Below are 25,922 nucleotides of genomic sequence, written 5' to 3'. Positions count from 1 at the left end.
ATTAACAGTACTGGTTCAAAAAGCATCATTCCCAATTTCCCCTTATAATGAGCACTCAACATTTTCAACTCCATCTTTTCCCTCCTACCTTATTTTAATGAAAATTTAAGTGTGGTTAGGTAAACTTTTTACTATTAAGCACTTCACTATTCTTTTTTTCATTTCCGAAAATTTCCATTTTATTCTAATGCATTTTATTTTTCTATTTTTCAATCTTTCCTTAGTAGATCATAAGCCTCTAAACAATTTTGATAAAGAAAATATCATCTCTCTAAACATTTACATTCAATTGAGCCTTCAAGCTTATAAAATTAACTAAATCAACCTTTTAACCGAAATTGATCATTAATTTATAACGAAATCGTTAGTGTGGCCGTTGATGGTAGTTAAGTCAACCAAGAAATGTTGACTTGGTAGTATCTCATCAACAAAACGAAAAATTAAAAAAGAATACAAAATTATTTAAAAATACAAATTCAAAATGAATTTAGAAAATAGTTGTTAGAGCTCATTTGAATATCAACATTCATTTGCCAATTCATTCTGTCTGGATGTAGTTTTTAAAACCATTAAAATTTTAAATAATTTAAAAATTATAAAATATAAAAATATTAAAATTTATATAAAAGAAAAACAATAAATAATAAAAATAATTTTATAAAAACAAATAAATGCAGTTTATTTTCAAGTCTGAACGTTTGTGTTTTATTCTCCAGACGTGTTATTTTGTTCTCTAAAGTTGGATCTTAAAGAAGTTCATGACTGGATGATAGTCAGTCGTCCATCAGTTTATTTCCCACGATGTTCTCAGTTGTCCATTCTTTCTTTTGACATTTCAAAGCTTACCAAGTAACATGTCTTGTCAACATGCAACAAGTAAAAAATATAGCTTTTATTAGTATTGAAAGTAATATGATAGTAAGGGAAATTTTATGTTTTAATAGTTTTTAATAATTTTTATATTTTAAATCATTTATAATTTTAATGTTTTCTTTTATTTTTTTCTTAACTTAACACTAATGTGACAATAGTATATCAGCAATTATTGGCTAATTTAATGATTATTAACTGCCACGTTGTGATTTTATTAAAAGTTAAACATCAACGTTAGTTAAAAATTAATTTGGTTAATTTTATAAGTTTAGAGATTTAATTACGAATAAAAATTAAGACGAATTTAATTGATTTTTTGAAATAATTTAAAATATACTTTAAAATAAGAAAAAAAATAAAGGACCATAACTATCGCAAGATTAATCTATGGCCCGACTCTTTAAGTCCTTAGTGGAACCATCAAGTTTTAATAATGTGTAGAATTTGAATTTAAGAAGCCAGACACAGAATCCCAAATCAAGGAGTCACCAATAAACTTTTTTAGATAGATGTGATTAGTTATTTATTGAGTTTATTTTTTTTAAGTCTAATATAAATTAAGAAAATTTCTAAAAGAAATAAATTCCAATATACTTTCCATATCTAGGCTCGAGAGTTCATTCACGTATGTAGGAAGATTGGCACCCCTATCTTGTCTATCCCAGCAATAGTACCAACATAGTATTATGATACTCAAATTTTGTCTTGGGCTTGAAAAGATATTTAGTCTTTAGACTTGGATCCTGGACTGATTTGACTTTAGACCTTGACTTGGAGTTGGACTGTGTACTTCAATTTTGGAAGTTTCGAAATATGATTTAGGTCGATGACCCGTTTGACTTGATTATAACCTAATTTTTTACTTGAATTTAATACTATTGAAATTTTAAAATTAAATTCAAGTTTAATGAAAGCGTTGGTCTTTGCAAGGCTCCCTCAATAAGTGGATTTTTAAATAATAGTGTTTAAATAATTGGTTTTATCAATAACCAACTTAAACTACTATTAATTGAATTAATCAAAACTTTAAAATAATTATTCATTAATTAAACCAAACAAAATTTGATTAACTCAGTTGGTTTTCAGTTTGACCAAACTAAATGATAGTGTTATGTTTTTCAATTTTTGAATTATGTTTTTGTTAATTCTTAGATAACCTATGATTTATATCAATTTTTAATATTTTTATTCAATCCACTACTATATACAATTTTGATTTAAGCTTTTAGGTCAATTGTGTTTATCTATAATAAATTTAATATATTTTTAAAGAACATCAAACTATCATTAAAGAAAGTAAAAGCTCTAACACAAATAAACAACAAAGATAGTGCCTATATTAGCACCCAAGTCATTAGGCTTGCCCCATACACCTAATCTAAGGCCATGACTCTCAGTAGTTGCTTCAAAATTAGACTCCAAAGCTAAATTATCAAAAATACAATGAGGACTAGAATTCCAAAAGGTGTAGTCATGATAAAATAAAGCAACTTTAGCAAGAGCGTGTCGTTTTATTCGCTTGTGTACAAAACCAGTGGAAGGAAATAGACTCAAAACTAACTGAAAAATGGAGACAGTTAGCAACTAACAAACTTGACTGCGCCTCGGTGTACATGGATCGAGTAGGCAAAATAGCAAACAAAGATAAGATATGCGATGTACTACAAGTGTGACAGGCCAAGTTTTAATATTTATAAAGTGCATAATGGAACACCTTGTGGAGTATTCCAATGCTTGAACCCAAAGGAGACAAGAGACACAATAGAATTCAAAGCAACAAACATGCAAATATGAAATCTAAATAGCTATTACCTAATAACCTATAGTACGACAAAACATAAATTGAAGTTTTCATGCTAAAACTATATCTAAGGACCTAATTGTAAAGATTTCCAAAATTATAAAAGAGATCATCAAAGACAAAGTGGTATCTAGTTAACATCAGTGTTGACAATTAAATCTCATATTAGAAAATTTAATAGAATAATTTTCTAATCAAATTAATTAATACCTCTCGGTCTATAATTTACCCAATTTGTAATTTAGTCCAATTAATCTCTTGATCTAATTTAAAATAAATGGGGCAATTGAACTTTTACCCGATAAGTTCTCCTTTTGATCTCACTTATCTATAATTTAACCTAGAGTAGTCAATTCTAAATTTTGATTACTATTCAATTTAGTCCAAATTATTCAATTTAGTACCTAAGATAATTTTTTAACATTTTAATTAACTAACTACCCAAGAAAATTAGTTCATTCTAATCTTAATCAACCAATACCCAATCATTTCTTTTCATTTAAACAATTAAATAATATGAAAATTAAAAGGGTTTAAAAATTGCTAAGAATTTATTTTGTTGAAGTCCTTAATTTAACGGTTGTGATGGAGTGAAAATGTAAGATTCATTATTTTGATTATTCGATTGGAAACTTTGAATGAAAAATTACTAAAACCTATAGATATTGAAAGTGCAAACTCAAAGTTACAAGAAGGGTTATTGTTCCTTTGAACTAGGGGAGAAAGAAGTTGTAAAAAAAGTACAGAAGAAAAGTTGCAGCTGCTGAAAAACTAAAATTAACCTAAAAATCTAAAACTAAAAGTGAAGTCCTTTAAAACCTATTATAAAGTGTTATTTATAGTGTTTCTAAAGTTGACCTAAAATAGATAAAGTTTCCCATTTTATTAACAACTAAAATAACCTTTTTTTTGACTAAAGGAAGACCTTGCAGTTTTTACCCTGTCAGTCCTCGATGTCGGGACACTAAGACATTGGTATCGCAACTTTGCCAATAGTATTTTCCCAGATCTTCCTGGCAGCATTGATGTCATGACTTTGGCTTTTTGAAAAGTTGGGCTCCTTCAGCATTGGTGATTGTCCTCGATGTTGCGACTTCAACAACACAATGTTGCGACCTAAACACTTAATGTCCTGACACCTATACAGTTGTGTCGCAATTCTGTTACTAGTTCACCTACAGTGTTGTTACTTTTAGAAATTCAACTATCAGGGTAATGGACAGATTCAGTGTCGTGATATCAGTGGCAGTGTTAAGGTTTCTTCATGTTTTGGCCTTAGCCACCTCTTACACAAGCTAGAATTAATTGTTAAAGCCAAAAGACAAGATTTTTCCATTTTGGTCACAAAACATGCTAAAAATACACAAACTAACTACTAATATAAAAATCTAATAAATATTAAAAAACACAAAAGAAATATATAAAATGCTTAACTACAAGCTCTTTATGTGTCAAAAAAAGACTTAATTTACCATATCAAATTATGACATATCAAATTCCCCTTCACTTAAGGCTTTTCTTGTCCTCAAGCAAACACACAAGTAGTTTGAGGTAGTCCTTCTCTCCATTAAAACTTGGATGTGTAGTGCAATCCTTGCATGGGTGACCTGCATAAAAAAAGAAAACAAAACATATTAATATAAAAGCATATGCTGTAACATCTTAGCTCGTATCCGTCACCGATTAAGGCTACGACGTATTATCAAAGTATAACATCATATAATGAACATTTTATTTGTAACACCCCTTACCCGTATCCGACACCAGGACAGAGTCCGAGGCGTTATTAGACTCAAACATAAACACTCATACAAAATCGGGCCATAAAATTTCATTCAATTTAAAACCATTCATAAACATGCATCTTGTCCTTTATACAGGCCCACAAGGCCCAAAACGTACATTGGGTGTGGTTCGGAACTAAACCGAGAACTTTCAGAACTTTTGTGACACTTAGAAAATTTTCTTGTTTTGAAGGGTCACATGCCCGTGTGGTTAGGCCACGTGGTCACACAAGCACGTGTGGCTTGGGACACGCCCGTGTCCTCAGCCCGTGTAACTCTCTATTTATGATGTTATCAACTAAATAGGGTCGCACGGCCAAGTCACACGCCTGTGTGCTTAGGCCCCGTGGCAAATTAAATTCCAAAAATCAGGTGCAGACTTCACACGGCCTGGGCACACGCCCGTGTCCTTCACACGGCTAAGACACACGGCCGTGTCTCTGGCCGTGTATTTACTACTGGGCATTCTGTTTTGCATTAATTAGGGTGTAGGGGACACACAGCTCTGACACACGCCCATGGGGCAGACCGTGTGCCACACACGGCCTAGACACACGTCCGTGTGTCTACCCGTGTGGACAATATTGAAGCTATTTTTTAAGCCCCTTGTCACCCTCAAAGATACATGCATACTTACATATCTCAATGACATCCTACATGGCATAAATGAGCACTTACAAATTCATAAACATGGCTCATGCATATCAACTTCTTATCGATTTATACTTGTTTAAGACTTCATATTTTATTTAGACCAACTTAGCAAATCACATGCTATATGAAACATCAATTTACTTTAATTGTAACACCTCTAACCCGTATCCGATGCCGGATAATGTTAAAGGCATTACCGAAAAATAAAAATATCTTACGAACAATTCATATACATCATTCTCAAATCATAATCAAACATCAACAATAAGTCCCTTACTTAGGTCAATGAGACCTTAAACATACTTTAGAAATGAGTCGAGACTAAACCGAGCACATACAAATTTTCTCAAAGCTTAAACATTTTTCTAAGTTATAAAGGTCACACGCCTGTGTGAAGAGGCAGTGTGCCTCGCACAACATTAGACACGCCCATGTGTCTAGCCCGTGTACCTTTCGAAATGGCCACACACGTCCATGTACCAAGGTTCTGTGCTTCACACGGCCACCAGACACGCCTGTGTGTCTAACTCGTGCTCAAGACTGACTTGAATAACTAAATTACAACAGACACTGTAACACCCTTAACCCATATCATTCGCCAGATTAGGGTTACGAGGCATTACCGAACAAAAGTGCAATTCCAAACATTCATATATTCACACAAGTCAAACTCATTTATAAAGAGCATATAGTTAATTTACATTTTAAAACATACATTGATTTGCAAATTGTATACACAAATCATAACACAAATTTTCAACATATTACTCACTTCATATTATGCATTAATTTACATAGCATTAATTATTATCAACATGGTCAAGCATACTTTTAATGTCATTTATGTAATTATGCATATAGCCACCAAATCACCTATCATTTCAATATGTAACATTACAGTTATTCATCAAATGTATGCCAATATGTCTACTTCTTTTGCCAACTATCAAATATGACATTCATTAACCAATATACATACACATTCTTAAAAACTAAATAAGCAATATTACACAACTTAAAAAAAACCATTTACATATGCGGCATTAGTAATAGTCAATATGAAATTACATGCTTTACACATTAATGCAAATTAAAACATCCATATGGCAATAGTCATACATTTTCATAAACTTCATTTAAAACACTCATCATTAAAGACTAAACATACCTATTTTTTAGTCATTAGATCATATGCATAAGACCATAATTAATTAAACCATTTTAAGTACAAACACCACCAAAAAGTACACTCATTTCTTATGCCAATTAATATGCCTAAAATTACATACTAATTAACAAACAAATAGTCAACATTCGATCATTCAAAACAACTTCAATATGAATTTTAAAAATATTGTTCACTTATTGCCATTCATGGCCGAAGTTAAATAGCAAATTCATGGTAAACATGTTTTAAGCATACGACCATATTTTAGCTAGGTTTAACCGTATAATCATGCATTAAACAATATTCCATGAATACATATTTTCAATATAATAGCATAGCTGAATTGACACTATAATTGACATCATTTTCAAACCACAACTCAAAAACATCCATTCTCCATTAAATAAGCTTACTTAAAGCTATTTATAATTTATTCATGTCAATACAAATCTATATCTAAAACACAAATCTTATATACCATATAATAAGCATATCAAAATATATTCCTACCATGTTCGAACATAACCAAATATCCTTTAATGCCAATTCACATAATAATACCTTAATCAATCATAACAACCAAATTCACATTATACTTTTATCTATGCATAAACCACAACTGAATCAACCACATATACATCCAAAAATCACCAACCATTTCCAAAGCATATAGCACATATAAACTTAACTAAAGTTTCATATACTCACATAACATATTAGCCATTTTCGCATGGCTTAATATATACATACTTCAAACTTAACCAAACATACCTAGCTTATACATGCCATAAGTTCAAGTTTAAACTTATAAAATACCAAAAACAGTCGATAGTGTGATGGACTTTGCTGATAATCCCTGAGCTCGTAACTAATCTCCAAAATCTATAAAATAGAGGCAAATATAAACATACATAGTAAGCTAACATAGCTTAGTAAGTTATAATCCAATTGACAACTCAATGACATAATCAACTCATTTAAACCAAACCAAATTATACTATCATAATCACATTAAATCTCAAGCTTACAGTTTCATGTAAAACATATACTTTCACATATAAACTTATTCATGGTCGAATGTACATATATATATATATTAACAAAGTATCTTTCAATTTCAAAGCCAAAATGTCATCATATAACCAAGTACATTTACACTCATATACATATAATCATGAATCAAAATATAACATCACATATATTTACATAGTATATAGCCAAATATACTACACAAATGTATATATGTTTACATTAGTAACTTCTATAATTTGCATCACATATCAAATAGCCAACTTACCTTGCTTTCAAATAAGTAATCAACTAAATCATACCTGATCATTTTAGCTCGTTTTACACATTCAATCACAACTTATCATTGCCCGTTGAACTATTCGAAATTTAATAGAATACTCGGATAATCACATATATCATACAATGCCAACGTCCTAGATGTGGTCTTACATGAAATCACATATCGATGCCACTGTCCCAGACAGGGTCTTAGTCACACACATATATCAGAGTCACATATCAATGCCAACGTATTAAACGTGGTCTTACTCACACACATATATCAGAGTCACATATCGATAACGTATTAAACGTGGTCTTACTCGTACATATATATCGATGCCATGGTCTTACTCGCACATCACATATCGGAATCTTATGTCATGACATATGTATCCTAGCTATTCCTAAGGTTTATACGGGGTTTTCGGACGTCGTAACTCAGTTGAAACGAACTTGTAAACATTGCTCCCATGTATATAACCATTCAACCATCATATATATATATACTTATAAAATTCAATTTAGCATTTTAAATTCAAATATATTCAAAATTAACAGCATTTATTTGCTTATAAACTTACCTCAGACAATGAAAATTGAAACAGAACGGCTAATTGACAACTTTAGTTTTCCCCCGATCCAAATTTGATTTCTTTGGTTCTTGATTTAAACATATTCAAATTAAACTTATTCAAACATATTTTCACCCAATTTAGTCCAAAAATACAAAAATGGGAAAATTACCATTTTACCTTTAACGCCCCGAATTTTGGGCCTAGAAGTCTTAAACCTTGAGTGGGTGTAGTTAAGAGCTTGCACACAAACATTTAGTTGTGTAAGAAAGAGACACAATTGTGTATCTGGTTCAGTGGTTAAGTGCTCTGGGAAGCGTCTGAGAAGTCCTGAGTTCAAGCCTTGGCTTTTGCAAAATTTTGATTTTACTTGATTAAAACCCTGTCTTTAGTCAGGAGGCTTCTTAAATAAATATGGTTATTTCTTGTCATAAAAAGCCTGCTGGTCTAGTGGATAGTGGCATGTGAAGTGTGCTAGTGGTTTGAGGTTCGAATCCCTGCTTGCGCAATTGGAGGTTGTTTTTGCTGCTGGCCATGGGAGGAAGTTGTGTTTGACCGAAATACCAAGAGTTTGAACAGGTTTGAATGGATTGGTTGTTAGCCGAATCTAAGGAGATAGAGGGGAGGAAGTTGTGGAGGAAATCAAGGATTTTGAGTGGTTTGGAGGTGTTGTGCCGAAATTGGACTATTGGCACACAGAGTTTCGGTTTGGGTAGGGGTGTGTAGAGGAGTAAGTGGAAGTTTTGTTGACCGAATAGAGGGGTTCTTGTTAGCAAAACTTCGGTCATAGTCTAGTGGGAGGCCGAATCCTCTCTTTACTTTTTAGGTTTTCAAACAGTTCGTTCGGTGTTTTCTCTTCTTTTGGTTTCAAGTAGTCCCTAAAAGTTTCCAAGTGTGCTACCGATTTCCCCTCATTCTTGGCCGATTTCTTATGTCCCCTATTTTCTTTTCTACCGATTATGCCTTCTCCTCTGACTCAACTTGGCTAATTGCCTGTGTAGTATTTCCCTCTCCATCGATTCTTCTTTGCTCTTCTTTTGTGTTGGTTGAACCCTTATACTCTATTTTGCAAGCTGAACACCTTATTTCATCATTCGTTCTTCTATTGGCTGAATAGTTCTTGGCCGAATACCTTTGGCATTTGTGGCCGATTCTTCTCTCCCTCTTTATTGTGCTACTTTCTCTTGCTAAAACCGAATACCCCTTTAGTTATTCAGGTGGCATCTAGACTGGGGTCTTAGCTGATTATTGGGGTGTAATCTCCATAGTCCAGGGATTAGGCCGATTATTCTTTCATAACAAGTGATCTTGTCACTTGTGGTTAAAGCTTTGGAGAGAAGACGTTAGGTTTGGAGCAAGAGGGGTTTTGCGATAGTTTGATTGGTGCTTTAATCTTGGAAGGGTTGTGGCTACAGTTTCGTTACAGGTGTGTGTAACACTGTCATTAGTTGTAAAACTGCAAAGGTTGAAAAGCCGGAAAGTGGGTTGTCGACACCACATGAGCGTGTGGGCGCTCGTGTGACAGGCCGTGTGACAAAACATGGTCGTGTGGCCGATAATATCCAGTACGATTTGGTGTGTAGGGTTGGGTGGGTCGATTTTATCCCCACATGGTGTGTAGGGCTAGTAAGAAGATGGTGTGTAGCGGATGGATTGGGTAGGATTCTGTGTTTGCATACTGTACTGGAATAGGCTAAGGCCCAGACTGCCACTGATACTGTAATGGGGTAAGGCCCAGACTACCATTGATATTGTAATAGGCCAGGCCCAGACTGTTACTGCTACTGAAAGAGGGGCTAAGGCCCCTAATTGAAACTGAGGGCTTAAGCCCAAATTGTGTTTACTCTGATTGTATGCTTTTATGAGATTTCACACACTGAGTTTCCGTAAACTCACCCATCTGTTAACTGTGCAAGAAATCCCCAGGCTTAGAGGGATCGAAGCGATGGAGGACTCAGAGGTGGCCACTCAACGAAGTTTCTTTTAACATAATAATTAAGATTTTATTTTGGGTTTCATTATGTAATAAGACCTCTATAATTTTTAATTTTTGGGGTTTATTTATTTTTGATTTATATCTGCTAGTGGTAGGATACGGGTTTTCAAAAGATATGCATGATTTACCAAAATACTACGAATACGCAAAACCGTTTCAAAAGCTTCCGCGATAAATGAGATTTTTGAATTAATAATTTTTAAAATGAATACTTTTTGATAGTGACTCAAATTTTTAAATCATTTTCTAGTTCACACAAAGAGGCTAAATAAATAGTGGGCTTTTCAAACGATTTCACGTTTCACTACAAACACTTCAATGTGACATCGTCGATTCAGCCATAATGTTACATTACCCCTGACCTTTTACACTTTTTACAATTTAGTCCAATTTACAAAAAGCACAAAACATGCAAAATTTGCACACACCATGCTTAGGCCGAATGTTCCTTGTGCTCATCTAGTCCATATATTTCATTTATTTCACATTTTAGTCCTTCAATTTATTATTTTTGCAATTTAGCCCTAATTACTCAAAATCATCAAAAATTCCAATACAAAACATATTAATCCAAAACATATCCTTCATAATTCATCAACTAACATCACAAAACTCAAATATTCATCAATGGCAGAACTCAAAATATTCATCAAAACCAAAAATTCAAGCATGAGCTTTGTACATTACACTACAACGATCTCAAAAACGTAAAAAATTATCAAAAATCGAGCTAGTTACATACCTTAATAAAGCTTCAACAATACTGAATGCCCTAAGCTTTATTTTCTTTCTTTCTTTTGTTATTTCGGCAAGAACAAAGTATTTTGCATGCTTATTTTAATTTTTATGTTTTATTATATATCTATTATTACATAAATTACCATATTAACCTATAAACATAAATATAAAACCATTATAACTTATGGTCACTACCGTCCACTAAGTATTATCATGGGCAAATTGCATCTTAAACTCATCAAATTACAAAGACAATCACATTCCAGCCTTTACATATTAAACCATCAAATTTTCATTTAATGTGATTAAGCCATTTTTATTAAATCGACACTCAAACGGCAAAATTAAACACAAAAATTTCACAGATATAAATTCACACATATTAAACACAGAAAATAATTTTAAAATATTTTTCTGACTCAGATTCGTGGTCCCGAAACCACCGTTCCAAATAGGGTCTAAATCGGGCTGTTACAACTCTCCCCCTTTAGGGATTTTCGTCCTTGAAAATCTTACCGATGAATAGGTTCTGATAACATTCTTTCATCACATCCTCTTGCTCCCACGTTGCCTTTTTAACTCCGTGTTTATGCCATAATACTTTCACCAACGAAATTTTTTTATTTCACAATTCTTTAACTTCACGAGCTAGAATATGAATCGGTTCTTCCTCATATGTCATATCAAACTTAATCTTGATCTCTGATGGATGAATCACATGTGAGGGATTAGATCGATATCTACGAAGCATCGAAACATGGAATACATTATGGATCTTTTCTAACTCCAGTGGCAAAAAATAATCTATAAGCAACCGGCCCGATACGCTCAATGATCTCATACGACCCAATAAATCTCGGACTCAATTTGCCTTTATGACCGAATTTGAGTATTTTTCTTCCACGGTGAGACTTTCAAACAGACTTTGTCCCTGATCTAAAACTCTATATCTTTTCATTTCAAATCCGCATATGATTTCTGAAGATCTGACGCTGTTTTCAAACTTTCACGGGTCACTTTTACTTTCTGCTCAGTCTCTCTGATCAAATCAACCTCGTGTATCTTGTTTTCACATGGTGTACGACATTTATGACTGTACAAAGCCTCGTAAGGTACCATTTTGATACTCGATTGAAAGCTATTATTGTACACAAATTCAATTAGAGGTAAGTATCCTTCCTACGTACCTTTAGACTCGAGAATGCAACATCTCAACATATCCTCAAGTATCTAAATGATTCGTTCGGACTGACCATCTGTTTGTGGATGGAAAGCAGTGCTGAAATGTAATTTCGTACCTAGAACATCTTGCAGTTTCTTCCAAAATCGCGATGTAAACCTTGGAAATCTATCCGAAACAATAGAAATAGGTACTCCGTGCAACCTCACAATCTGAGAAACGTACAATTCAGATAGCTTATCAAGCGAGTAATTTGTGTGAATCGGAACAAAATGAGCCAATTTAGTTAATCTATCTAGAATAACCCAGATTGCATCTTTCTTGCTCGATGTCAACGGTAAACTAGATACAAAATCCATTGTGACTCTGTGCCGTTTCCACTCAGGTATCATGATCTATTGAAGCAATCCAGAAGGTACCTAATGCTCGACTTTTACTTGCTGACAGACTAAACATTTCGAAACAAAGTAAAAAATGTCTCGTTTCATACTATGCCACCAGTAAAGCTGTTTCAAATCATTATACATTTTGTACTACCCGGGTGAACAGATAATCGATTGTTGTAAGCTTCGTTCAAAATCATCTGAATTAACTCTGGATTTCTCAGAACAGATATTCGGTTTCTGAACCTCAGAGAACCTTCAGCATCAACTCGAAACTCTGAATTAGCATTCAAATCACATTGGACCCATTTTGCTAACAAATCATTATCAACTTTCTGAGCATCACAAATTTATTGAATAAATAACGATTTTGCTTTTAGTTCAGCTATTATTGAACCATCATCAGATAGAGCCATATGCGCATTCATTGCATGCAAAGCAAATAGTGATTTTCAGCTTAGAGTATTAGCAACAACATTAGCCTTTCTCGGGTGGTAATCAATCACAAGCTCGTAGTCTTCTAACAGCTCTGACCATCAACATTGTCTTAAATTCAGATATTTCTGAGTCATCAAATATTTCAGGCTCTTGTGATCAGAATAAACATGACATTTCTCACCGAACATATAGTGACGCCATATCTTCAATGCAAAACAATAGTTGCCAATTCTAGGTCGTGTGTGGGGTAATTCTTTTCATGTAGCTTTAATTGTCTCGAGGCATAAGCTACAACTTTGCCTTCTTGCATCAAACACAACCCAAACCATTTAAAGATGCATCATTATAAATAACAAAATCTTTACCCGATTCTGGATGAACTAGCACTGGAGCTTCGGTCAAAAGGGCTTTCAACTGATCAAAACTTTTCTGACACTTTTCTGACCACTCAAACTTAACATCTTTCTGTAATAGCTTTGTCACCGATGTTGCAATCATAGAGAAACCTTTCATGAACCGTTTATAGTAACCAGCAAGTCCTAGAAAACTGAGACTTCAGAAACATTTTTCGGAGGTTTCCAATCAAGTATAGCTGAAATTTTAGTCAGATCAACCCGAATACTCAATGCTGATACAACATGTCCTAGAAAACTGACTTCGCATAACCAGAACTCGCATTTACTGAACTTTGTATACAACTGTTTATCTCATAAAGTCTGTAACACAAGTCTCAGATGTTCGGTATGCTCAATTTCATCACAAGACTAGATCAAAATGTCATCTATGAACACAACCACAAATCGATCTAGATACTGTCTGAAGATCCGGTAGATCAAATCCATGAAAACAGCAGGTGCATTTATGAGTCTGGAAGGCATAACCAAAAACTCATAATGTCCGTACCTCGCTCGAAAAGCATTCTTTGGCACATTAGAGTCTTTAACTCGTAATAGATAGTAGCCTGATCTCAAATCTATCTTTGAAAACACTATAGCCCTTTCAGCTGATCGAACAAATCATCAGAGTCTTTAACTTGCAACTCATCTCATCATTCATTTACATAACCTTTCATCTACTTCATACTCAATATCATCAACCACATAGGTTTCGTACATACCTATATCATCACTTTCTTATCTCTCACATTTATCATTTCGGTGCTTGATGCACTACTTCAATCGATTATACTTGAACATTTGATGAACTTGCACACTTAGTGCCAATTAATTAGCCGAAGCTATAATAATATCGCACACTTAGTGCCATTTTATTAAACCAAACTTATATCGGTATCGCGCACATAGTGCCATTTATTCAGCCATTGCTGTTATATTCTTGCACACTCAGTACCATTTTTAATAGCCCCTTCATTTCTCGCACCTTAGTCCTTCAAATTCGATTAACATTTCACATACTTCAACTTCTCAATCTCATTTCTATTTATTTCATCACATACAAACATTATACAAGCAATATGTATTATACACGAACTTACCTTGGACGCGAAAATGACGACATTAGTCGATCAATCGAGCACTTTGTTTTTCCCTCGATCTAGGTTCGAATTTCTCCTTTCTTGATCTATATGTATTCAAAATTACCTCATTTAATCACCAACACATTTAATTTAATACATAAACACATCTTTGGGCATTTTTGCATTTTGAGCCCCTAAAATTACACATTTTGACATTTTTAGTCCTTATTATACAAAACACTAAACATATAAAATTCATCAAAACCATGCCTTAGCCGAATTTTCCTATGGTCCCTATCAGCCCATATTTATCATTTATTTTGCATTTTAGTCCCTCAATTTATCATTTTTATAATTTAGTCCAAAATACTCAAATTCATCAAAAATCCCAATACAAAACATAGTAATCTAACACATATCTTCCATTTACTATCATCAAACTTCATAAAACTCACATTATCAACAGTGGCTCAACTCAAAATCATCAACAATTTCCAAAATTCATATACGGGCATGATAGTATACAGAGCAACGATCACAAAAACGTAGAAATTATCAAAAACCGAGTCAAAACCATACCTTAATTAAGCTTGGAAGTAGCCGAATATCAAAACACAAGAACCCTAGCCTTTCTTTCTTTAATTTCGGCAAGATGAGATGAAAATAATATGAATTGTGGCTTTTGTTTTATTAATATAACCTTAATAATAAATTTCCAATTTTAACCTTACTAAACCTTTTAAAAATTAACTTAATGGATGGTCATTAATGTCCATTAACCTTATGAATGGTCTAATAACATAATAAGGACCTCTCATTATAAAAGCCATATCAAATAAACACTTTAACATATAGAAGGCCACTTTTGCATTCTCTATGATTAAGTCCTTTTATCAAATTAAGCATACAAACTATTAAATTTTTATATGAAACTTTCACACATGTTTAACCACATACTGTAAACACAGAAAAAAATATTAAAATATTTTTCTGGCTCAGATTTATGGTTCTGAAACCACTATTCTGATTAGGGTCTAAACCAGGTTGTTACATCCATTTCATACATTTATGCTTTAGTTGCTATTATGCCATTTACTCCCATTTCCATCATCAAACATCCATGATCATATCCATAATTCATCCATTCCAAATGAATTTAACCACAACATAAGTGACCATAGCACATGTATGCATGTATGAATAGGATTACATCCCCATAATTAATATGAGCCATATCTCATGGCCATATACAAAATGAATCATCAAATCATTATAAGCCAACACATTTAGCTAAACCAATATGACATATAACAAAAAGACCAAGTCCCTATACATGCCATACTTAAAATACTTGAATTTTACTATACCCAAAAGATTAGTTTGATAGTGTAAATCAAGCTCCGACGTCTTTTGATCCCCGAGCTAGCTTGGCGATACTATAAGAAAATGAAAGAGAAGGGGAGTAAGCATAAAGCTTAGTAATTTTGCATGTAAATAATTAACAACATTAATCATGTATTATTATACACATAACACAATAATATTTATCATAATGTCATCAAGTATCATAGGTACATTTTAAGTCATGCCATTTACATAATGTACAATAAAACTCATGATTATAATTCATTCATTCATTCCTTCTGAGGTCTCATCTATTCATAATCTCAATGTTTATGAGCTTTGTGTACGTACATGTACCCTTTCAACATGATCAAACCTTGTCATCTCTTTGACATAATCGTTGGATTACCCGTTGAACCACTTGGAATACTAAAGGATACTCGGGAACTCTCATACACATGGTAGGATACCAATGCCATATCCTGGATATGGTCTTACATGGGATCACATATCAATGCCAATGCCATGTCCCAAACATGGTCTTACAGGGGATCGTAGATCGATGCTAATGTCATGTCCCAGACATGGTCTTACATGGGATCACATATCGATGCCGATAGCCTAGTTATGGTCTTACCCGAAATTACATATCGATGCCAAAGCCATGTCCCAGACATGGTCTTACATTGGATCACACATAACCTTAATATCATGACATTTGTATCCTAACTATTCCTAAGGTTCAACCGAGGTTTCGAGATATTAAACATTGTCGAATCGTCATCGAGTCATCATTAATTAAATCCACAGAGACAAATACACAATTCATTCAATATTAAAGCATTAGAAACATAATAATGTAATGTTGCATTATTTGCACACGAACTTACCTCGGTATCAAAATATGGCTAACTATTCGATTTAGTCTACAACTTTGTTCTTTCCTCAGTTTAGGTCCGGACTCTATTTTTCTTGATCTATAATAGAAAATTTCACTTATTTAATTATCATATTGTTAAAATTAGTCCATAAATCATTCATTGAAAAAATTACAATTTTGTCCCAAACTTTCACATAATTACAAATTAGCCCCTAGGCTCGTAAAATAAAATGTGTTCATTTTCTTTGTTACCCAAGCCTAGCCTAACTTATAAAATGCTCATAGTAGCCCACATTTCTCATTAAAACATAAATCTCACTACTCATTTTGCATCTTTTACAAATATGTCTTTTTCATGCATTTCCATAAAAAATCACTTAGTAAAAGATGTTAAACACATACCAAACTTTCATATTCCTCCATTAAACATCAAAATACATGCTTGACACACATGGGTAAGTTTTTGAACATGAACCGTAGCTCAAAATAATGGTAGAAATAGCTAGATCGGTTGATGACAACTTCAAAAATGTAAAGAACATTACAAACGGGGCTAGGATTGACTTACAATCAAGCTTGGAAAGTGAAGAAACCCTAGCTATAGATAGCTTCAAAGTTTCGGCCCTAGATTGAAGAAGGTGATCAAAATTTTCTTCATTTTTCCCTTTTTATTCTTTTATTAACCAAATGACCAAAATGCCCTTAAGGCATTTTTTCAAAATTTTCCTATTCATGCCCATTTTTGTCCATAATTATAGAAATTGGGAAAATTTCTATTTAAGGACCTCTAATTAATAATCCATGGCAATTTCATGCTTAAAGCTTCTAGAACTCACATTTTACAACTTTTGCAGTTTAGTCCTAAATGTCAAATTGGACACTTTATCAATAGAATTTCCTCATGAAATTTTCACACAAGCATGCAATCATATTATATACCTCAAAAGAATCATAAAATAATTATTTCTACTTCAGATTTGTGGTATCGAAACCATTGTTCTAACTAGGCCCTAATTCGGGATGTTACATTATTATAACAAATAAATCACAACATAAGTCATTTCAATATCATCCAAAATCATACATACGGTCCCTTTTATGAGCTCTCAAGGCCCTAAAAAGTTATTAGAAACAAATCGAGACTAAATCAGAAACATACGGAATTTTTTAAAAAAAGATAAAATTTTTCAAAGTACAGGGGTCACATGGCCAAGAGGCACACCCGTGTCTTAGGCCATGTGGGCATTTGAAATAGGGACACATGGCCGTGTCCTAGCTCGTGTCTGTACCCATGTTACTCACTGACTTTGGTTACACGGCCAATCCCCGCGCCCATGTGCTAGGCTGTGTACCCTTCAAAATAACCCCACACAACCGTGTACCATGTCGTGTGCTAAGCTGTGTAAAAACCTGACTTGCAAACCTTTTAAAGCTATAGGGGACACATGGCTGGGTCACCTGGCCGTGTGTTACACACAGCTAAGACACACACCCATGTCTCTGCTCGTGTGGATGAAAAATAGGTATTTCCAAGGCATTTTTCTCACCCAAACTCATAACACTTTAAAACACATCTAACATATTTATATACAAGCTTATACATTATTGGAACTAACCATTCAACCAATATGCCAGCATGGAACCTCAATTTCAACCATAAAACTTGCTTACCAATCTATCAAATTCAATCATCAATCAAACCACCAATTGAACGACTTCAATATCACATTTGCCATGATGTTCGTATACCAAATATAAGCACAAAAAATACCATTTTGGCCATTTTCACATCTATCATGCACCTTACCATTTTGACCTAAAACCAAACACATTCGAGCTACCAAATCTAACCATTAACCACATCATGAACTACCTCAATCTATACCAACCAAAAATTCATAATAGACCATTATAAACATCATTTAATTTCCATTATTTTAACCACCATCACATTAAAATAACAACATCATAAAATACCATATATTCATCATAACACACCAACTAGTTCATCAACCAAAACCACATATATATATTGTAATACCCCTAACCCGTATCCTTAGCCAAAATAGGGTTACGAGGCATTACCAGTCATATCACAACTCAAACAGACATTCATTACATTCCATACTTCGAAACCAATAATCATGCACATTTTAAAACCAAATAAGCCATATTACCCAACTTAATATCCATTCACATATACAGCATTAGCAATAGTCAATATGAACAGATATACCCATTTTCTCATTACAAAATTTTGCACATATGTACTTATCAATTGAACCATATTTGAACTCCCAATTTAAAAACATCATTTTACAAGTACATTATAGTTTTATTAGCCGAAATTATTGTCTAAATATTATGGCATTAAAACTCCTTTAATATATATATCATTCATGTAATCAAACCAAATAATTCATGACACAAATATCTTTCTTGTCATTACAAACCGAATCATATGCAAACATGTCATATGCATCATTTATAATATATTCAATTACTTATCTATAGCCGAATATGAATGTATACCATTTATCATTCATTAATAAATAACCAATTCCACGGGACCATATTAGTACTAATTGCCTATTGACGTTAAAAATCAAATCACAAACAAAACATGTCATATATTTATTTATACATAATTTGCCTATCATTAGTCGAATATAAACATCATATTTTACACTTTTAAATATTTCATTATAAGCTAACCAAAACATACCTAAATCATAATCCTCAATTACTATTTAAAAATTATACCAAAATACTTAACCAAAACAGTCAAGTAGCATATTCATTTCTTACCTTCACTAACCAAACCTAATAGCCAAATACCAACAATGACATATACATTACTTAACCAATTTAATACATACCATATACCGAACATACATCCATCTGTTATCTCATTACCAAGCCGAATTATAAGTCCAAACATCACACTAAAACGCATCAAAGAAAAACACACCTTCTAAATTAAGCTAACTTCATGGCCTAATATGCATCATACCTTTATAACAAGTCACCTTTATAGCATAATATATAATTAAACTGATAAGGATCACAAACATTTATTTAAAATGCAAACACCTCACCAAGACACTAATCAAACTTTAAACACATGGCATATCCATTTCATATATTACTACTCACGTTAGACAATCCATATACACAACCATTTATCATATTTCATAAACATAAAAGCCGAAACTCATATAGTTAGTATCCTTCACTTATATTTTATCACTTAACCAATTTCCAAATATATTTATCCAAACACACAAAACTTATATTCCAAGTATTAAGTATATTATAATAACCTTTTACCTTATTCAGGCATAATCAAATACTCATTAATGCTAAATCACATATAATACCTTCATTAGGCATGACAACCGAATTCCCATACATGTTTATCTATCCAATTATCATAACCAGATCACCCAAATATACGCATCCAAAATTCACCATACACACACATACTATGAAACATACTTCTCAGAATATGCTTATACCATGCCCAAAAATATGCAAACATTAGCTTTATTAACAAGCCATTTTTGCATGGATTAGATTATACAAAACCAAATTATAACATTTCAAACTATAATCTAGCCTATACATGCCATAGGTTCAAAAATTTAGCTTATAAAATACTGAAAACAGTTGATAGTGTGATAAGCTTCTCTAACAATTTTCGAGCTCGAAACTTGCAATCTAAAATCTATAAAACAAAGGTAAACATGAACACACACAGAGATAAGCTTTTATAGCTTAGTAAGTCATAAGCAAAAGAGTAACCTAATAATATCATCAATTTAATTAACTAAACCAAAGTATATTATCAATATATATATATATATATATAGATAGATAGATCCAAACATATAAATTTCATATCTTGCATTTAAATAATCAATCGCAAAAGTCACTTTGACCAAATAATCACATAGCCAAGTTAGCTTTTTATCATTAAACTTCCAAAGCTAAAAGACCATTATTAACTTAATTCACATACATATAAATGTACAAGCTCATATATTACAAAAATAATTTCATACACATACATGAGACTTGTAACCGAATACATATAATCATACATGCTATTAATTTAAACTTATTTCATTACTATGCACATGGCCGAATACACTTATCTAACTCACATATAATCTTTAATTGCATTACACATAGTTTGTAGTAAGTACCAAATTTCTCACTTACCATATTTTAAATAACAACAAACCAATTCGTACCTGGCCATCTGACCTGTTTTACATATTCGAACATAACTTATCTTTGCCTGATGAACCATTCGGAATTGGATAGGACACTCAAATAATCACACAAATCGTACAATGCCAACGTCCCAGACTTGGTCTTACATGTAGTCAAATATCGATGCAGTTGTCCCAGATAGGGTCTTACTCGTAAACACATATCGAAATCACATATCGATGCCATGGTCTTACTCGCACACATATATCGGAATCCTATGTCATGACATATGTATCCTAACTATTCCTAAGGTTCATACGGGGCTTTCGGACGTCATAACTCGGTCAAAATGAATTTAGAAATATAGTAGCCAAGCTTGTATACATTTGGCTATTGAAGATATAAATTCACATATTTCATTTCAGCATATATAAGTCACATTTAATTAATATTAAGTACGTCTAATTGCTTATAAACTTACCTCGGACGATGTAAAACGGAACGAGACGACTAGTCGACAATTTTCATTTTTCCCCGATCCAAATCTGATTTCTTTGGTTCTTGATCTAAACATATTCAAATTAAGCCCATTCAAACATATTTTCATTCAATTAGTCCAAAAACATAAATGGGCTAATTACCATTTTACCCCTAACATTTATAATTTTTACAATTTAGTCCCTATTGCACAAAACACAAAATACACAAAATCTCCCTATACTTATGTTGGGCCAAATTTTACCCACTCTCAAACAAGTCTATATATTCAATTTATTTCATATTTTAGTCCCTCAAATTATCATTTTTGCAATTAAGTCCTAAGTACTCAAAATCATTAAAAATTCCAATACAAAACATGTTAATCTAAAACATATCTTCCGTTTTTCATCATCAAACAACAAAAATCACAAGTTATCAACAATGGCACAATTCAAAATATTCATCAAAATAAAAAATTAAAGCTTGGGTTTTGTAGTACCCGAAGCAACGATCTCAAAAACGTAGAAATTATCAAAAACCGAGTAAAAACGAACCTTGAATCAACTTGGAAGATGGCCGAACCCTTGAGAACTTATTCTTTTCTTTTTGTTTTTCATATTCGGTGATGAGAATAAGAATAAAACTTTGGATTTTAATTATATGTTTATATTATATACTTATTATTACCTAATTTACTATTATAACCTTAGAAATAAAATTATAAAATCATATAATACATACCCATTACCATCCATTCTTTCCTCAATTGGGCTAATTGCAACATAAAGGCTTCCATTTAGAAGGGCACTAACAATTCAGTCCTTATGCTTTTAACTGTCAAATTTTTAATTTACGCGATTAAGTCCTTTTATTTAATCGGATACCTAAACGACAAAATTAAATCACGAAAATTTCACAGATATAAATTCACACAAAATAAACACAGAAAATAATTTTTAAATATTTTTCTGACTCAGATTCATGGTCTCGAAACCACTATTCCGATTAGGGTCTAAATTGGGCTGTTACATATATATATATATATATATATATAAGCCACACATAATGACCATTTTCATTAAACAAGACTCCTATACATGCCATTATAACCATGGCTCAAAATCATCAAAATCGACTAATTTAGCCGATGGATAGTCTGATGGATCTCCGACAAACTTCCAATCCGAATGAACTTTTGATTATCTAAAAACATAAAGGAAATAACACGAAGTAAGCATGTATTGCTTAATAAGTTTGTAATTCTTAAACGAAGCTTACCATTTCAATATAAAAGCTTAAAGGAAATTAATGAACATATCCAACATAGCTTGGCACAATCCTAAGCACCAACAACAATTCACATTAGTGATTAGCACATAACTTAACCAAATTCATTACACAACAGAGAGTTTCCATGTACTTTCCATACAAACATTCACATTATAATGAACATACTAGTAATCTTTAATCACTATCATCTTATACCTTTCTCATGCTTTCATGGCATTATGACACGAGGCATATACCGATCCTTCCCTTTTGTATTCCCATTGAACCACTGGAATAATATCGGATACTCAGGAATGTTGTACACTATGTGCTAACATGTGTTCGAAACCACTAGTTTCTCATATCTCATATAAATGCTCTCTCTCGAGCCATAAGTGGGTCTGCTCACACAAGCTGTTAGTCAGAATGTAGCTACACGGTGCTGCTCACAAGTTGTCAAGTAATCGCAACACATGCCAAAAACTCAGCCACTGGTAAGACGTACAAGACTAGCACCTAAAATACGGTAACCCCAAATGACATGTCATTTGTATCCTATATATTCCAAAGGTTCAAACGTGATTCAAAAGTAGCCAAAACTTCGTTGGATATTTTCATAGAGTTGTAATACCATCATATAACATAAAAGCATTTAAATCAAACATAATTCAATGCTATTTAAATGTACAAACTTACCTCAAACACGAACGAAGAAATATGACCCGTTAATCCAACACGTTTTCTTTTCCCTGATCTAAATTCGTACGTTACTTTTCTTGATCTATATAATTTAACTTATTCAAACTTCATTATATTCAATTTAATCCAAAAATCATGTTTTGGAAAAGTTACACTTTTGCCCCATAATTTTGAATTCATTACAATTTAATCCCTGAGCTTATAAAATGAAGTTTATGCAATTTGGTACCAACCCACTTTAGCCTAATTTTACTTAGGCCCCTAGCAAGCCCTACATTTCATGTATTTCACAATTTTTCCATGAAAAATTTTCTATTTTTTTTCAATTTAATCGCAAATTGACAAATTCATCAAAATTTCCTTTACAAAAGTTGTTCAATTATCATCAAACATTCATTTTCATCCATAAAAAAAAAAAAATAACATACATTCATGATAAAACTGTAACACCCCGAACCCGAGACCATTGCCGGTGTCGGACACGAGGGGTTAACAAGCCAAAACCACTTATGGCACCGACCAATTTGACATTCCCAGGCAAGCTGGAAAACTGCATCGCTGTCGCCTTAAAAAGCATATCTCGAGTTTCACAACTCGGAAACTGATTCCGTAAATTTTCCATGAATTTAGACTCATATATCCATCCATGGATTTATTTCTAGAATTTTTGGTCTGGCCAATTGGTACAGTTTATTAGTTAAAGTCACCCATGTTACAGGGGTCGACTACACTGACCTTCGCGCGTTACAACTTGAATATCTCTCTGTACAGGGTTTCAATACTGATGCCATTTATTTCTAAAGAAACTAGACTCAAAAAGGAATCTGCACATATAAGGAATGACTTCTAATTCATTCTGGATAATTTATGGTAAATTTTCAAAGTCGCGACAGGGGACCCAGAAACCGTTCTGGCCCTGTCTCACGAGAACTTTAATATCTCTCGGTATACTGTTCATATGATTGTTTCGTTACTTTCATATGAAAATAGACTCGTCAAGGTTCGATCACATAATTTATTCACTATTTAACACCGTTCCTAAAAATTTTGGTGATTTTCCACGTCCACGTCACTGCAGCTGGCAGCATCTGTTTTTAAGGTAGGCTTTACCTATATTGTAGTTCCCATGAACCAACTATAGTCTAGTCATACTTAGGTCCACATATGATCATATTTAGCCATTCCAATGGCTGATCATGTGACCAACTCTCTCATTCCAAACCATAATCACATCATGAAACCAAATATAATTACAAACCACAAATGGTCTAATTCCATACTCCACTATTACGAACCATTTTCGCATGGCCGCATACATATACATCACAAGTACTTAAAACAACCGAGGGTAGTCCTATACATGCCATATCCAAAACTCAACTAAAGGAGTACCAAAAAGGGCTTTGATAGTGTGGTTGACTTCAACTTCTATGATCCCGAATCCGATCGCTAACGAGCAAAATCTATAAACAGAGAAACAAATAAACGGAGTAAGCAATTTATGCTTAGTAAGTTTCGAGCCATAATATACACACAACCAAAGCATAGCATTCAAGTAGCTAAACAATAATTCATATGCACAATTTCTCAAAGACATGCTTACTTCACAATCCCAACTCTTATATTCATACACTAATAACGGCCTAGTTAATGCCGATACCTCATTTATCATTAGAGCGAATATTCATACGCACTTACTCATAGTGTGCAAAGCACACACAAAACATACCTTGTTGTTGGGAATTTCACAAGTGCATTAACTGAAAATTTTCCAGCAGCTTATAAATTTCAAATCACATACCTTGAGTTTATCCGGATATAGCTACTGTTCAAAACACCTTGGGACATAGCCCGGTTATGGTAACCCGCACAAACGCCTTCGGACTTAACCCGGATATCACAACTCGCACAATTGCCTTCGGCTTAGCCCGATATCATAGCTTGCACAATTGCCTTGGGCTTAGCCCGATATCACAATTCGCACAATTGCCTTCGGCTTAGCCCGATATCACAATTCACACATTCATTCACATCTTTGTTTCAATTTCATAACAAACTTTTATGCACATTTTACTTAATCAAAATATCATTTCGCTCAATGGCCATATACAAGGGCACAATTTCGATTGCTTATTACTTCATTCAATCGAATCAAAATCTAAGTTTTGATACTCGAAAACTTACCTCGGATGTTGTCGAACGATTCCGATGGCTATTCGACTACTTTTTCCTTCCCTTTATCGGATTTGGTCCCCCTTTGCTCTTGAGCTTAATTTAACAAATAATTTGATTCAATCATTTGAGTATCGAAAAGAAGAACTCAAGGCACTTAGCCCACATATATTCACTAGACATTAAAGTCACATAAGTACGGAATTCATGAATCGACTCAACACACAAAGCCTTCAACATGCTTACTCATGGCCGAACAACACAACCTCTTAGGCACTCATTCATGGCCGATTATGCATGTTGATGTTGAGGCCAATTACATGTTTAACACCACACATGAATGGCACACATTTTACTAGCTAATGCTTTACATATTGTAGCTCAATACTTATAATATAGCATCAAGCACTCATATGGCCGATTATACTTAGTCATACTTGCACCAATCAACAATAAATTCCAAGATTTTCACATCATATGAGTACTAGGCCGAATGTACTTGC

This window comes from Gossypium arboreum, chromosome 12 (assembly GCF_025698485.1).
Source record: "Gossypium arboreum isolate Shixiya-1 chromosome 12, ASM2569848v2, whole genome shotgun sequence".
Taxonomy (NCBI): domain Eukaryota; kingdom Viridiplantae; phylum Streptophyta; class Magnoliopsida; order Malvales; family Malvaceae; genus Gossypium; species Gossypium arboreum.
This window is presented reverse-complemented; position numbering follows the sequence as displayed.